This window comes from Plodia interpunctella, chromosome Z (genome assembly GCF_027563975.2).
Source record: "Plodia interpunctella isolate USDA-ARS_2022_Savannah chromosome Z, ilPloInte3.2, whole genome shotgun sequence".
NCBI classification, from domain to species: domain Eukaryota; kingdom Metazoa; phylum Arthropoda; class Insecta; order Lepidoptera; family Pyralidae; genus Plodia; species Plodia interpunctella.
In genome coordinates, this window is record NC_071324.2 from 5164258 (window position 1) to 5179969 (window position 15712).

At 37.2% G+C, this 15712-nt stretch overlaps 1 long non-coding RNA gene across 1 annotated transcript in view; it reads right to left on the bottom strand.

Moving 5' to 3' along the window:
* LOC135310050 (uncharacterized) overlaps window positions 1-15702 on the bottom strand; it is a 60645-nt gene extending 44943 nt beyond the window's left edge. Inside the window, exons 1-2 of the long non-coding RNA XR_010370326.1 lie at window positions 15603-15702; window positions 14321-14340 (exon numbers count right to left, since the gene is read on the bottom strand). This is a non-coding gene — a long non-coding RNA (uncharacterized LOC135310050). The remainder of the gene's footprint in view (window positions 1-14320; window positions 14341-15602) is intronic.
* Window positions 15703-15712: the final 10 nt, after the last annotated feature.

The following is a 15712-nucleotide window of genomic DNA, read 5'->3' on the forward strand; positions in this document are numbered from 1 at the left end:
GTAAACTATAGGAAATATAGAATTACGCCTTAACATAGTTGTTCAGCCTGGTGAGCATTTCCTGTTGAGATTAAAAAATCGAAGATCTGGAAGACCTGATGTAGACCCACGATGGTACGGCTATACTATAGGGAATATAGAAATTACGCCTTAACATAGTTGTTCAGCCTGGTGAGCATTTTCTGTTGAGATATAAAAATCGAAGATCTGGAACGCCTGATGTAGACCCACGATAGTATGGCTAAACTATAGGAAATATAGAAATGACACCCTAACAGAAGTTGTTTAGTCTGATGAGCATTTTTTGTTGAGATAAAAAAATCGAAGATCTGGAACACCTGATGCAAGATGATAAAGCTAAATTATAGGAAATATAGAAATAAAGACTTAACAAAAGTTGTTCAGCAAGATGAGCATTTTCTGTTGAGGTATAAAAGAACACCCCTAGAACCTAGATAGTCCCGCAGACCCATGATAGTTCCGCGAAACTATAGGAAACATAGAAATGACTCACATCAGCTTGTGTTTAATATGTAAGCAATAAAGAACATATCGACTCGTCGAACCCGAATTTGACGTCCACAAACGTTTAAGTACCTACTGTTCTAAAAATGATAAATAGTGAGTTCATATTTTGACGAGTACTTAGTATGCGCGAAGTGTTCATTCTGCGAAATGCATAAAAATTACCACCAATAAAAAATTACACTTTCTTTGTTGTTGATTATGGTATTGAATGGAATTTAATTGAAAAGGTTAAAATATACCAATACTAGTGGCCCGTCCGGAAACAGTTCGGGTTAGACCGAAGTATACATCGAAACCTTCCTCAGGATCATACTGTCTATTGGTGACATGACAGCCAAAGAAATCTAGTTTTTGATTTATGACATCCATACAGACTGACGTGACAGAGGGACTACATTTTAGGGTTCCGTAGCCAAATAGCAAAAACGGAACCTCAGTCCGTTCCTATTGTACTGTTGAAACTTGGTAAGTAGATGTTTTCTGTTAATCTTCAAAATTTCTCCTGCTACATTCTTGGATCTATTGTTTTTTCATTTTTCATACCCTTTAACGCATCTTACCCCACCTCATCATATTTCATTTACATCCCAGGTTATCTTCTTTCACACTTAGAGCTCCATTACAATACATTTCGATGTTACATAGTTTAAATAAACTTCAGTTCACACATTAAACATAAGTCAAAACATTCCCTTTTCTTTGTCACATTTTGACTATCCCATATAGTAACTTCTGCCCTTTAGAATTGTTTCGCTAACTTTTGCAACCGCTGCCGAATTCTTACTCCGCTACTCTCTTGGCTTTGTAACAATTTATTAGTTTGTTTCAAAATTTATTTTCATATGTACAGAAAGAGTAGCGAATGGTAATACCACACCTATCCCTATATGATGTCGCGATTTTGATTCGGCTGACCTTAAGCGACCGAGATTTTAAATTGTAGTGGCCTTTGTGATTTACCTATATTTCCTTAATTACCTTCGTTTAGGTCTACATGTTAAAAAACGTAACCGTAACTATACCTAATCGAATGGTGCGCATCCAAGAGCAAGTTTCGCGCCCAGCGTTGAGTTGAGACGCCAAACACCGCATAGCTCAGCCCATCCGAGAAAAGAATAAATAAGGATGGAGAGATACTGAAGACATGTGTGGGAGAGAGAAAAAAAAGCGGTGGCGGAATGCGGCGCACTTAATTTTTGTAACGGACTTTGGGTCGAAAAGCGCGCGTCGCAGGCGAGAGGGCCATGTAGTAGGTACGGGCCAGAGGATGGCGGGAGGGGGCTCGGCTGTAGTACGACGGCCCGCGCTTCTCGTAAAGGAAGCGACCCTGGCGCGGTCATTGCTCGCCGCGGCCGGCGGCCGCATTCCTCTCCTCCGCCCCCCGGCCCTCTAAGGCGCCTGCGCATCAATGAACGGCGCGCGCGCAACTGCCGTGGCCACTCTTCCTATCTCATTCTCTCGGCTATTTGCCTTATCCCCTTCCTGCTCCTGCACCATCACATCTGGCAATACTAGGCTGATAGCTCTATTTCACGTCAGCCCCGTATCACGTATGATGAGAGACACACACATCCATACAATATCATTGACAAATTACATAGCCATTACTATGAATTTCATTAAACAAATTGCAATATCTAGTGGCAACATTGTAACAACTAGATAAAGTACTTATATAATATCCAAGTCAATAGTTGTATACTAACAAACAATTTGGGCTTACTTTATAAGTCAGCAACTATAAAGCTGTTCATGTACTGTTCTATATAACGTTGTAGTGCACTTGCACTGTCGTGTCGTTCGTGTCAGTCCTAAAACGGTACTGAATGACTAGACTATTAAGAAAATGTCAGAAATTTTAAAATATAACAGTTTACCAGTGGCGACGTGTAAAATTTTGACAGGGGTCTTTTTGACGATTAGGTGACTTGACAAATACACGCGTATTTATCCAGTGGTTCTCCCTATAAAATAGGACCTCATACTATTACTATAGTTGAACCAATCCATATTCTCCCGTATATGTTGCTGATAGGCAACACGCGAGGATGAGATGGAGTTAACAAACACAGACGTGCAGAATAAATATTTTTTTAATAATTTCCGAGGGTAAATTAATATTTTAATTAATTCGAGAAAAAATGTATAGCGCTTGCGGTTTTAAATTTAATTAATTCCAGAAAACTTGGATTGATGGCGTTGTTGTATTTATTTTTAAAAAATATTTAATCTTAACTCGTATCCTCTGGCGTTACCGATGATGTACCATTATCTACGAAACTACTGATCCCAAATTTTGAAAAAAATAAATAAATACAATACATAGAAAGTATTTTTAAGATTACCAGAAAACCTATAAGAATTCTATAAATTGTGTAACATTTCACGCGAGTTTAACTCGCACGCACTTGACCAGCGAAACCCAAGGAATATGCCATAAAATAATAAAAATCGCAACACATTAAAAGCTATCTCATACACCTACTTCTAACGATGTAATCTCTGCTAATGATAACGAGCGTAAAAATCTGATTGATCACAATAAAAATCAAATGACAGTAACTCAACCCATGGCAAGCGTAAGCGGTACATAAAAATGTTCAAGACAATGAGTAATGAAATTAAGCTTTGCCAATCGCCCAGTCTCCTATAAAGTATAAAGTCAATGAACTTCATAAATGTGTGTACTTGAGTTTTATGAGCGCCTACTATGGTTCACCAGCATCCACTTAAATGCTACTGGTTCTACTGGTAACTACTTAAAAAGATACACGTAAGATACAAATGCTCTAAGGATTGTTAATGAAACCGAAAGTACCTACGTATATCTAAATAACGGTTAATAGATTACAAACTAGTGCGTAAACTTTGTATCTAAGCTAACTTTAATTACTTAATTTTAATTACAACAAAAAAGGAACACAACGGATCATTTTTCATATTTCTGTATAAACCGATAAAGCGTTACGGCTAAACAAGGAAAGATGAGGACGTTAAAAATAGTGTTAAGCTTAGGAGATTTACAGAAGCTATCGAAAGTACATTAGTTGCCGAACAGCTTTGCGCTTCGTGGCAAGGCGCGGTCAACGTTCGGCAAACTGCCTTACAGGTTGGACATGACATGGGGCAATGGAATCCACGGGGACAAAAAAGAAGCGCGCAGCGCGTTCCTCGACTACTAAACGAGCCACGGCCACTGTCCACGCATTTTCATATCACACATCGAATATTCGAATTCTACCAATAAGCGTACTTACCTTTTCTGGAATTGCTAACAATGCCTGTGATCTTTTTACCTTGGTTAATTAATAAACTTTCATCATAAGTTACACTTAGGCTGAATACCAATCAATAAATTCAAAACATATATTAAAACAGTAGAAAAAAACTCCTGTACATTGAATATATTTACATAATATTTGTACCGCTAATCTTCCGAACTACTGGACGGATTTGAATGAAACTTTTTTGTTATATAGCTATTAACCCTGGGCAACATATAGGGTATAAATTATTTTAAATACTGGAACACAATGATAGTTCAGCTAAACTATAGGAAATATTGAAATAACGCCTTACCAAAAGTTATTCAGCCTGATGAGCATTTTCTGTTGAGATATAAAATCGAAAATCTGGAACACCTGACGTAGACCCATGATGGTGCTGCTAAACTGTAGGGAATATAGAAATGACGACTAAACAATTTTTTTTTAGTTTGATGAGCATATTCTGTTGAGATATAAAAAACGAAGATTTGAATAGGTCTGATGTAGACCTAACGCACAACACCTCGGATATTTGAAGGGCCACCTCCAGGCCCAGTTGGCGGATTCGGCGCACCAGTTGCGCTACTCCCGCAGTAGCGACCAATGACTCCTCTCGATATGTGGCATCAAGGGCCGTAACCAGGGTGTCGTCGGCATAATACACCAACTCCACACCTGGTGGAATGACGGCCCGCAGTACCCAGTCGTATCCGACGTTCCACAGGAGCGGTCCTAAGACAGACCATGTGGTACCTTCTCGAGCAGGAAAGACTATCCTCCTATCTGAGAGGTACTCCAGGACGATCCAACGCAGGTAGGACGGCACCCCGTGATAACGGAATGCCTCCATAATGCAAGACCAGGGGAGGCAGTTGAAGGCGTTGGCGGTGTCCAGAGACACCACCTCGACTACCTCAACCTGGGAGACCGGATCCTGCGCCATGGACTTCACCCTCAGAACGGCGTGGATGGTTGACCTCTTCCGGCGGAACCCGTACTGGCAATCTGCGACCAGGTGCTCCATGAGGCGGTCAACAGTGAATTTTTCCAGCAATTTGTCTGCCTCTTCGTGCAAAACGATTGGACGAAAGCTAGGCGGGGAATCCGCCGGTCGTCCCTCCTTCCATAGCAGAACCAAATGTCCCGCTTTCCACACCTTGGGAAACCTTCGCTTCGAGCCCCCTCAGTCGCTCCCCAGGAAGTCTAGGACGATGACCAACGCTCGACTCGAAATATTAGGAATGGAATATCAGGCTATTCCTATTACTAAGGTGAATTTCGAAATTTCGAAACTAAATAAGCAAATTTCGAAACTGAATATGTATGAAACTGCATGTCCTAGACCCGTCCCGTTTCCCACTATGTATCTCCTTCCCATTTCCCGCTACGACTCCCACTCCCGATTTCTGCAACGCGTGCCGTCCCATTTGCCATGACGTTTTACGTCCCGGTTTTTTATTACCCACAAACATAAATTAAACATTTATTTACTACAAAAAGTCAGTGTGCCAATTTTCATCTTTTTATCTTGAAAATTGTGTATATAATACAATCTTTCACCCCCCTTTTGAAGGTTGAGGGTTAATTTTCAGAAAAATCTGAAACACGTATTCATATTAATTTGTTGTAAATAACCAAAATCCAAATTTTCAACGGTGTAGAACTTTCATATTAACAGTTTTTGACCCCTTTTCTTTCTACAATTTTTTAAAGTAAATCGGCTCCGTGGATTGTTATTTTAATTTTCCTACAGGACCATCCTCATTTTCCGGGATGAAATGTCTATAAGATGTTAACCCGTGATTCTGAGATATTTTTGATTCATTATTAGTTTTTCAATTATCCTACGGGAACCTGACCATTTACCGGGATGAAATGTATCTAAAATGTTAACCCGGTATATAGGGTACCATATGCTACCCTATATACTTGGTATATAGGGTAGGATATCAAATTTCAAGCATATCGGTCCCGTAAATTTCGAGTGATGCGCGTTTAGACAGACAGACAAAAATTTACAAAACTATATTTTCGCCATCTATATCAGTAACTAAGTATATTATAACAAATTTGGCCTTCCTTCAATTTTATGATATGTATTGATGATGATATTGATATTGATTTCTCTTATAGTTTTGACTCCTTACCAAGAATTGTTCAGTCACGCGAACAAAGTCGCAGGCATCAGCTATTCAAAATTAATTGACGCAAAGTCGTTATTTTGCGTATTGGGTGTGGTAATGGAACATAAGCTCGCGCTTAGAGTAAGTACAAAATATTTCATTCCTAAAATTCCCTACGGGGCTTCATTGAGACTTGTTTCCCTTGTCATGATTTTTGATTTTCGAAAAATGTAACCTATGTTTGAACAGGGGTCTTTAATAATATGAATGTAAATACTAAATTTTAACAAAATTGTTCTAGCTGTTTAGCCGTGAAAGCGGAACATACAGACAAATTTTCCCATTTATAGTATTAAGTATGGATTTACCCTAAATATTTCCCCCGGGAGATACGCCTATAAGTAAGTCGCTTTTTAATTTATTAGCCTACTGAAAATCTCATAAGCCTAATCGAATAAAATCTAATAAATAACCAAAGATTTTTGAATTATGGTTATGGTATAACAATAACTTACCTATTAGCCAACATTATTATTACCCTAAAGCTTCTAAAGACATGCCTATGAATATGGTCTGACAGATGGTAGATGTATGGTATGAGACCAAAAATGTTGTCGACGCCTATTGTACAAAAATATTATTCTTGACATATATATAAATATATTAGGACAAATCACACAGATTGAGCCAGCCCCAAAGTAAGTTCGAGACTTGTGATACGGGATACTAACTCAACGATACTATATTTTATAACAAATACATATATTGATAATTTTCCAAGACCCGGTTCAATCAGAAAAAGATCTTTTTCCATCATGACCCGACCAGGTATCGAACCCGGGACCTCTCGGTTCAGTGGCAAGAACTTTACCACTGCGCCACCGAAGTCGTCAATACTACTTACTACTAGAGGTATACTTTAACTTTGCTCTTAAGTTTTCCTATAAGTATCGAATATTTGGGTCTTTCCTACGAACGTTTTGAAACATCGCGTCCTAGTAAAGTAGCCTATTTTACTCCTGAACGTTTCTGTGCCAAATTTCATCAAATGTCTTTTTGATGAAATTTGCCACAAAGGAATCACAAAGGAATCACAAACTAAAAAAACAAACTTACATTAGTACCTATAACGGAAGTATGAACTTGGATTCAATGTTGAACATTTTTATTAAATGTTATTTTATTAGGTTACATCGATGAATGTGTCTGTCAAACACACAGTTTTGACAGAGGCGTACATGTCGTGTACAGAATTCTTGTAAAGGCTAGACACTTGGATGCCGGTAGCGTCCATCGTCCTTTCCGGGAACACGTACAGCTATATGTTCACCGGTTTCTTGGAACACAGCCCAACTTTTTTCGCGCCAAACTTTTATTACAGTACGACTTGGATACTTGGATACTACCGCACATTCCAAAAGAACAAGCCCTTTACAGGCGTGGCTTGTGCAATCTCTTGCATTCCGTTTCCCGGTTAAACAAGTTTACCATATTTCTAAAACGTCGCATTGAATATAAATTTATTCTCAGACGTTACGGTTCTGTAACTGCTATCGTAGACTTGGCAGACACGGTGGTTGTTGTTGGTGGTTTGCGAACGGTTACAGTATGGTTACATACAACGGTTACAGTATGGTAACAACAAGTTACAGTAATGTATAACAACAGTATACAATGTAAATCTGGTCAACACCGTTGGGCAATATTTCAGTACCCTTTATACTTATACTTTCCTAACTGAGAAGCTAGTCTTATATACTAGTCAACACTGGTTATGCACTCCGTGATCATGATAGATGTCCACATCAAAAGAAGTAGACTTGATATCGGACCAGGAAAACCGTGTAAATGACAACCTCAAAAAAAACGACTGGACTGAAGTAACCAGTGAAAAATGATCAAAGCCGAGCCCTGATATGACAAATAGAAGAAAGCAAACTAAATTGAACACGTATTGGCTAAGCCAATCGTTAGAAACATCAAATCGCTTCTCAGACCTAGAACTAGATGAAGAAAATAACCTTGTTAAAGTTCATATTAAAAATAAACCTAAAGAACCAAGACCTCCACCCATATTCGTAGATAAAGTGGGTAACATACAGCCTCTATTAGCTCTCCTGGATACACACACAAAAAACAACTACACTAACATAGTTTTACAAAATGATAGAGTAAAGATCAACCTCACACGCCTGAAAGTTATCCAAAAATAGTTAAACTATGGAAGATAAAGAAACTGAGTTTTATACCTACAAACCAAAAGGTGAAATAAGTTTCAAAGTAGCCTTAAAAAATATGCATCCATCTATAAATACCGATGAAATATAAGAAAAATTGTTGGAGCAAGGTCATAATGTTACAAACATATGGAACATTAAACAAAGAGTCACAAAGAAGTCACTACCAATATTTATTGTAGAACTCAAACTAGTGACTCTCAGTAACAAAGAAATCTATAAGTGTAAAATCCTACTAAATTGTAACATATATTTTAAACCATTGCGTCCTAAAAGAGAAATACCACAATGTTCAAACTGCCAGCAATATGGCCATACCGAGAAATGACTGCAGAGAAAACCTAAATGCATCAAATGCGCTGGAGATCACCTTTCCTCCTCGTGTGAAAAGAAAGGGAAACTGTCAGACGTAAAATGTGTTTTATGTGAAGGTATACCACCCAGCCAACTACTAAGGGTGCAATGTGTATAGAGATCTAAAAAATTAAATTGCCTCCTTTACGCGAACAACCGCCGAAAGAACATAGAATGCCAAAACCTACTGTAAATGACGCAAAACCAGAATTACCTAAAATATCATATGCACATATAGCAGCAAAAAAGAAACTAGAACCAAATGAAGAACATAAAACAGAAAAAGAGGGCTAGGATAAAAACTTCTTTAAAATAATGATGTTACAACAAATGACTCAACTAACAATTATGAACGGCCTGCTCATAACTCTAACGAGCAGGCTCTTACATTCATTTAAAAATAGTGATCTGGAATGCCAATGGGCTGCTAAGACATACTCTTGAAATTAAAACATTTTTACAAGAAAACAATGTGGACATACTTATTATATCTGAAACGCACTTTATAGACAAAAGTCACATCATAATACCGAACTATAAATTTTATTACACAAACAACCCAGATGGAACTGCACATGCTAGATATGGTACAGATAAAATACAAGCAACAAATGTAGTGACTGAAGACACCATTGGACCTTTAATGATATCAGCACTGTATAGTCCACCAAAACAATTTAAAAGAGAAAGACTACATTGACTTCTTTGAAACACTTGGAAAAAGGTTTATAGCTGGCGGAGACTATAATGCCAAGCACATAGATTGGGAATCACGAGTCACAACACCTAAGGGACGCCAGTTATTGCCGCAAGCCGAGTCCGAAATCCAAGCTGTCTCTTCCGGGAAACCAACATACTGGCCTACAATAAGAAACGTCATCTCGATATGGTTGACTTCTGCGTGGCAAAAGGAATTCCTGAAAGCTACATAACTGCAGAATCGTGTCTCCACCTATCATCGGATCACAAGTCAGTTATAGTGACTCTAAAAAAGGAAGTGACTAAAAATCAAAGCCTATGTAGATTACACAGCCACAAAACGAATTGGAACCTATTCCGGAGACTAGTATCATCTACAATAGACACAAAACTACAATTCATGGGCAAAAAGTGATCTAGAGAAAGCGCAAGATATTTGTCCGTATAAGTATCCCGGTTCTGCGGCTTTCTTGGCAATATTTCGCAGGCCTTCGTGGCATGATGGCCTACTCTTCAAAATAAAAGAAATGTCTCCCAAATAAATCATTTTCTATTCCTAAACGCCAACTTCTTCGTTAAATCTGGTGAAGATGTATATAACCTAGAAGAAATTCAGGCGGGGGTTTAACCCTTTACATTTTACTCAAGTCAGATTTGCCACTAACTGATGTTAAGGTGGGCACTTTTGCTGACGATACTGCGCTTTTGACTGTTGATGAAGACGCACCCAAAGCTTCGGGCCTACTACAGAAAAGCCTTAATGGTATCTCGTCTTGGCTCAAAATCTGGAAAATTAAAGCCAATGAAACATACAGTCTGAGGAAATAAAATTGTCCACCCGTTACCCTAAATGACGACAGTATACCGCAAGCTCAGGATGCTAAGTACTGAGTCTTTATTTAGATAGAAGACTTACTTGGAAGAAACACATCACTACAAAGAGTAAAGCTCTCAGTTTGCAATTTCGAAAATATTATTGTATGCTTAATAGGAAATCCAAGTTATCACTGGAAAACAAACTGCTTGTATATAAATGTATAATAAAACCAACAAGAACGTGTGGAATACAACTCTGGCATACATCGGCAAAGTCAAATTTAGAGATCTTACAACGATTCCAATCAAAAATGCACAATTACATCGGGACCTAAATATCCCCACAGTCATGGAGGAAATTAAAAACAGAATGCCAAAGTACAAGGACCGTCTATTAAACCATACCTATGAGCTTACAGCTGGTCTCATGAAGCCGAGAGTGGTTTTTTCCAGACTAAAGAGAAAATCGCCCTTGGATATTGATTGTTCATAATGCAATAAATTCGAAGCTTATACAAACAAGTACAATAAAACTACTGATTTTTGGAGAGGACAAGAGAGGATTTGGACCAATAGCTGCTTGGACACCATAAAAATATTGTTAATGTCGTAAACGGACAGATTACAATAATAAGTGGAAAAAACAAACATAACATACCTAAATACGTTGTGGCAAATTTCACTACCTACGCCGACGACGTATGAAGCCATACACTATAACCTAAGAATTCGCCAAACTTGGCGGTTTCGACATACATTGCCGGATTTTCCTTCCGATAAAAAAGAATACATAGTACAAACATCGCAATGTACGTTAATTCGTGTCGGCATCTGTCTGAATTCGCCAATAATGTATAGTTCGCAATAATGTGCCGTCGAACGATAGACAGACATGGGCCTCACGAACTACCTACGTCATTCCAAACGCAAAAAATTTACCTGCCCCTGCTTTCCGTTGGGGCCTTTTACGACTCTTGCCTTCCTACTTGTTGTGCGACCTACATTTGCACAAAGCTGTTACATTGATTGTATTAAAAGGTATTCATCGACCGCAATAATATACACTTAAGTAGTACCTACAAATAATATCAATGGTTGTTTTTGCATGAAAGTAGGTAATTTGATATATACTTTATTATATTCAGATATCATAGTTTAATGACTTGCGCAAATATCAAAACACAAATAAATAAATAAATATATTAGGACAAATCGCACAGATTGAACTAGCCCCAAAGTTCGAGACGTGTTATGGGATACTAACTCAACTATATTTTATAATATATATGTATATGTGACCCGACCAAGACCCGGGCCGATCAGAAAAAGATCCCGAACCCGGGACCCCTCGGTTCATAGGCAAGGCCTTTACCACTGCGCCACCGAGGTTGCCACCACACATAGGTACTATATTAATAAAGATTTATTTTTTCATTAAAAATAAAACGTGTCATTAAATTTAACAACGCAACCGCGATAAGTAACGCTATACCTAACAAAAACACCTTCACAATCTAGGAACATGAGTGCCAATTGTAATAAGCTGCACCCTACCTACCTAATCGCTCAACTATGGTTCCGGATCGATGTCATTGACCGACCGACGTCGGAAATAGATACTCCCTCTTACAGTTCCGGCGGGAAATTCTCTGTGCATAAATTTAACCAATATAATAGTACCACTGTATCCAACCCATGTGCAATTGTTGTGGGAAACCATATTCCTTTTCCCTTTGAGCTTAAGACATAGATACGCAAAACATTATGCTCGGTACATGTGAAGAAAATAGGTACATACAGTAGGCACCAAGTCACATGTAATGATGTAGGTATTCAATGAATCAACGGGAATTTTTGCAAAAGTGGCCATTGATACGTTGTTATTTCGAAATCGATGTGTGTTTCTGCGGTAAGACTTTTTTTGATAAAACAGATTTTACCTCTATTTTTATTGCAGGTATTGGACACTCAAAAATAATTCCCTTTCGCAACGGTAAATCAACATTATTTATTTATTAATAAATAATGAACTTTCTAGTAAGGTAAATAGTAAATTTCGAAGGTCCAATATAGACCGACGATGGAGTACCTAATTTATGATTTGGCATAAGGCTATGGCATGGCAAGTGAAAGGCCAAAGCGTCGACGACACGGGGGCAGAATCAAGTGATGTGGTGTTCCGTGAGAAGGTGGGTCGGCTGATCTCTCCGGCATTGCAATGCACATCCGGGGCGGTCGATACGGGCGGCGACTTGCGCGGTGCCGAGCTCATCCCCCCCCCCACGCCCCAACGACATTGCGGCCCCTCACGACTTCGAACACCCCTCCCCCACAACTCACATCGATTCGCGCGCTTGATAATTATTAAGAGCTTGTTGGGAAAATTTATCTCATCTTCCAAGAAAACTGATTATGACTACCGCCGCGCCACGCCTTGAATATTAATTTCACTACCGTTTTAAAATGTCACTGTTAATCTTTTGACATTATAATATAAAAACAAAATACTACCATGTCTTTTAAAAGTAAAGAGATCTAATAATAGGGTAGATTTAGGGTGACCACAATCGGTCAGCATATCGTAAAAAAAAATTAGATGGATGGGCCTTTATGTTTGCCTTAAGGACTTGGGTTGTTCCTCCTACGGACAATTAAAACACTTTTCCTCAGAAAAATAAACTATATTTATACCGAATAAAATTAACGTAGGTCTTCATAAAACATGACCCACAGTTTTTATACATACATTGTATTTTATTTATGGTTTACCCGCATAGATCCACCTTCTTGATCCACGTGAGAATAGTTAAGAATGGGTTAAGTCAAGATATCTGATGCCTGTGGGGCGTCTTTATTTATTTTGTCAAGATAGTCGATCTTAAAAAAACTAAATTTAATGAAGATAACTGAAAATATCCATTAACACTAACAGTTTTAAAAAATGTGTAGTTCTCATGGTAATTATTCGTGCGATATTAGTTTGTGGACCAAACGGTATATTTTTACACGGAAAATAGAAAGTTGTTTTGATAAACAACTCGACCTGTTGCTATTACTATATACGTTGAAGGGCACAAATGCTTCATGGTTCCAGATTTTGCTTTAACTGACATAGAAATTTTCATTTGGCTTCCGGTCAAGGAGAATATGACCAGTTGGTTGTATTCTCCTTGCTTCCGGTAAATTATCTGCATTACATTTGATACAATCTGTGAGATTTTGTATAAATACGACTTGATAGTGGTTCTCACACGTACTTTGGGTTTTCGTTGTCCTTCTATCGTAATAGTCCCGTTTTTGAGATCTTGCCGTTTTATGTGAAAAGGCCCCCGGAAGTATGAAAATTACATTTGAAGGTATTCTAGTTTGTTCTTTGTTCAAATGCGTCGAGAATACCAGACACCAAGGTGTAAGTAACCAACTTTCACTGTCAAGAAATATTTTTATAATGAAAACACACGCGTGTTTGTGATGAATTCACGAAAAGAATATTTTTTTACATCCATACATTATACTATAATCACATACCTAATTTATCTCAAAACTCCCACGGGAGCGAAGCGCCGGACAACATATATAATATTGCCGCGACAATTTGAAACATCAGTCAAATAAAACTGCTGAACGACGCATTAGTAAAGGTACCTACTGGTTTAACGCATCGTCCGTTCCAGTTGAAGGACGTCTCTTATGTTACGGATTACGGAAGACATGTTGACTGGTAATGTACCACTACAATTAATAAGCATGTAGGTATTTTCTTCAATAAATTGTTGGATATTATGCAGTGGCGCATTGACAACTTCTGACATTTCATAGAATTTCGACGCACCTTTCAGAGTAAATCCAAAACTGATGCCCGGCAGGTCAACGGCCAACCGCCATGCAATCCGCATTTAAACAAAATATTTTATAGATAGAGTTAGTTATACACAATGTGTGTTATTGTTTTATCAAAGTATATGTATTTCTATAACACAATAAATAAAGATTTTCTGCCTTTTTATCAAACACAAATGGATCATTATGAGATCTTCAAGACAAAATATTTTGGTTATTGTGTCTCATTTAAATCTTGTATGTTTTGACTATTTTGAGAATGAAAACATATGTTTTCATAAATATTCCCTAGTGCGAAAATTATAGAAAAATAGATAAAAACAATTTTCAAGTTTTTGCAGTTGTTATCATAATATGAGAAAAAGTAGCTACGAGTACCTATATCAAAGTGAACTTGACTACCTATCGACGCTTAGTGACTGAGAAGGAGACTAAATTAATTCTCTGATTCACTTACCTCTCATTCGTAATAGTAATCTGAAATAAGAATTTTGAAAATTAACAGAAAATTTTGATAGGCTGCTGAAATAAATATAAGAAATAGAAACAACAACATACTTTGGTACTACATTTCATACAATACATACTTATGGTAAAAAAAAGGTTATTGTGGCCCAGGTTTTTTATTTATAAATATCTAGGCCACAATAATCATTTTCCTTTGACCTTTGGGTAAATTAAAGTAATTTGAGTAAAGGTAAACATAAGAAATTACACACATAAACCTTCCTCACAAATCACACCGGTATTGTTGAAAACCTCATGAAATTTTTTGAGTGTATTGCAAACAGACAGACAGATGCGGCAGACAACTTCATTTTGTAATATGTAAGGATTTATTTATTTCACATCACTTACATCATTACAGGTAAACCTTGTGATAGTGAGGCATTAGGACTAACTACTTAAAATTAGCTATTAAAAATTATAAAATAATTACTAACAAATGACAAATACTGCCCTAAACCTAAAAGATTCAGAGTGCAGTAAAAATCTTATTGCGGACTAGCTGATGCCCGCGACTTTGTGTCGGTAACATTTTTGGTAACGAGACTAGATAATGAGCAGATTTTATAAAATCTTTATATACTATATTAGGGGTCATTTCATTCAGGCACTAACATAAAATAACCTGAAGAGTTACCACATACAACATACTACATAAATTCGCAGTATATACGGAGGGGATAAGTACAGTTTCACCTAGACCACTCCCAGTGAGAATTTCAGCTTCCATTTTTTATATTACTTCAAGATATAATATACTGCGATTTTCTAGCTATTCTATTAACTGGGGATTGCTTTAGAATGTACACAATTTTTTTTATATATTTTAATTTATGTAGTTATATTTCATGAAATAAAGTTAATGCCCTTGCTTCTCTTGTTTTCTTTGTCAACAATTTTAACCTTACTCTTCTGACAACAAACTAATGACTAATATATGTATGTGTAAGTATTTATGTATAATTGATATTATTCAGTAACCATAATTTTGGGATTTAATAATGGTTTTAAGTTTAGGACTGTCCGAAAATCACAGTTACTATCTCGTTAGACTAATATTCTGAGAATGAATTCATAGGCACAAATTATTAGAATATTAGTGTTACGAAATTTATGAATTAAGAATTAAGTTTATTTTATTTAGCAGCTAGTTGGTACTACTACACTAAAAATATACGTTATTAATACTAATACATATAACATTAATACATATTAACATTTCAAATAGGTACCTTTATTTCTATTTGAAGTTTTGAACCAGGAAGGAACTGAAAATATTTTCTTTTGCTAGGTGGTCGTACTACCTGTTCGCAATGTAGGCACCTAGGTACCTTACCTACTC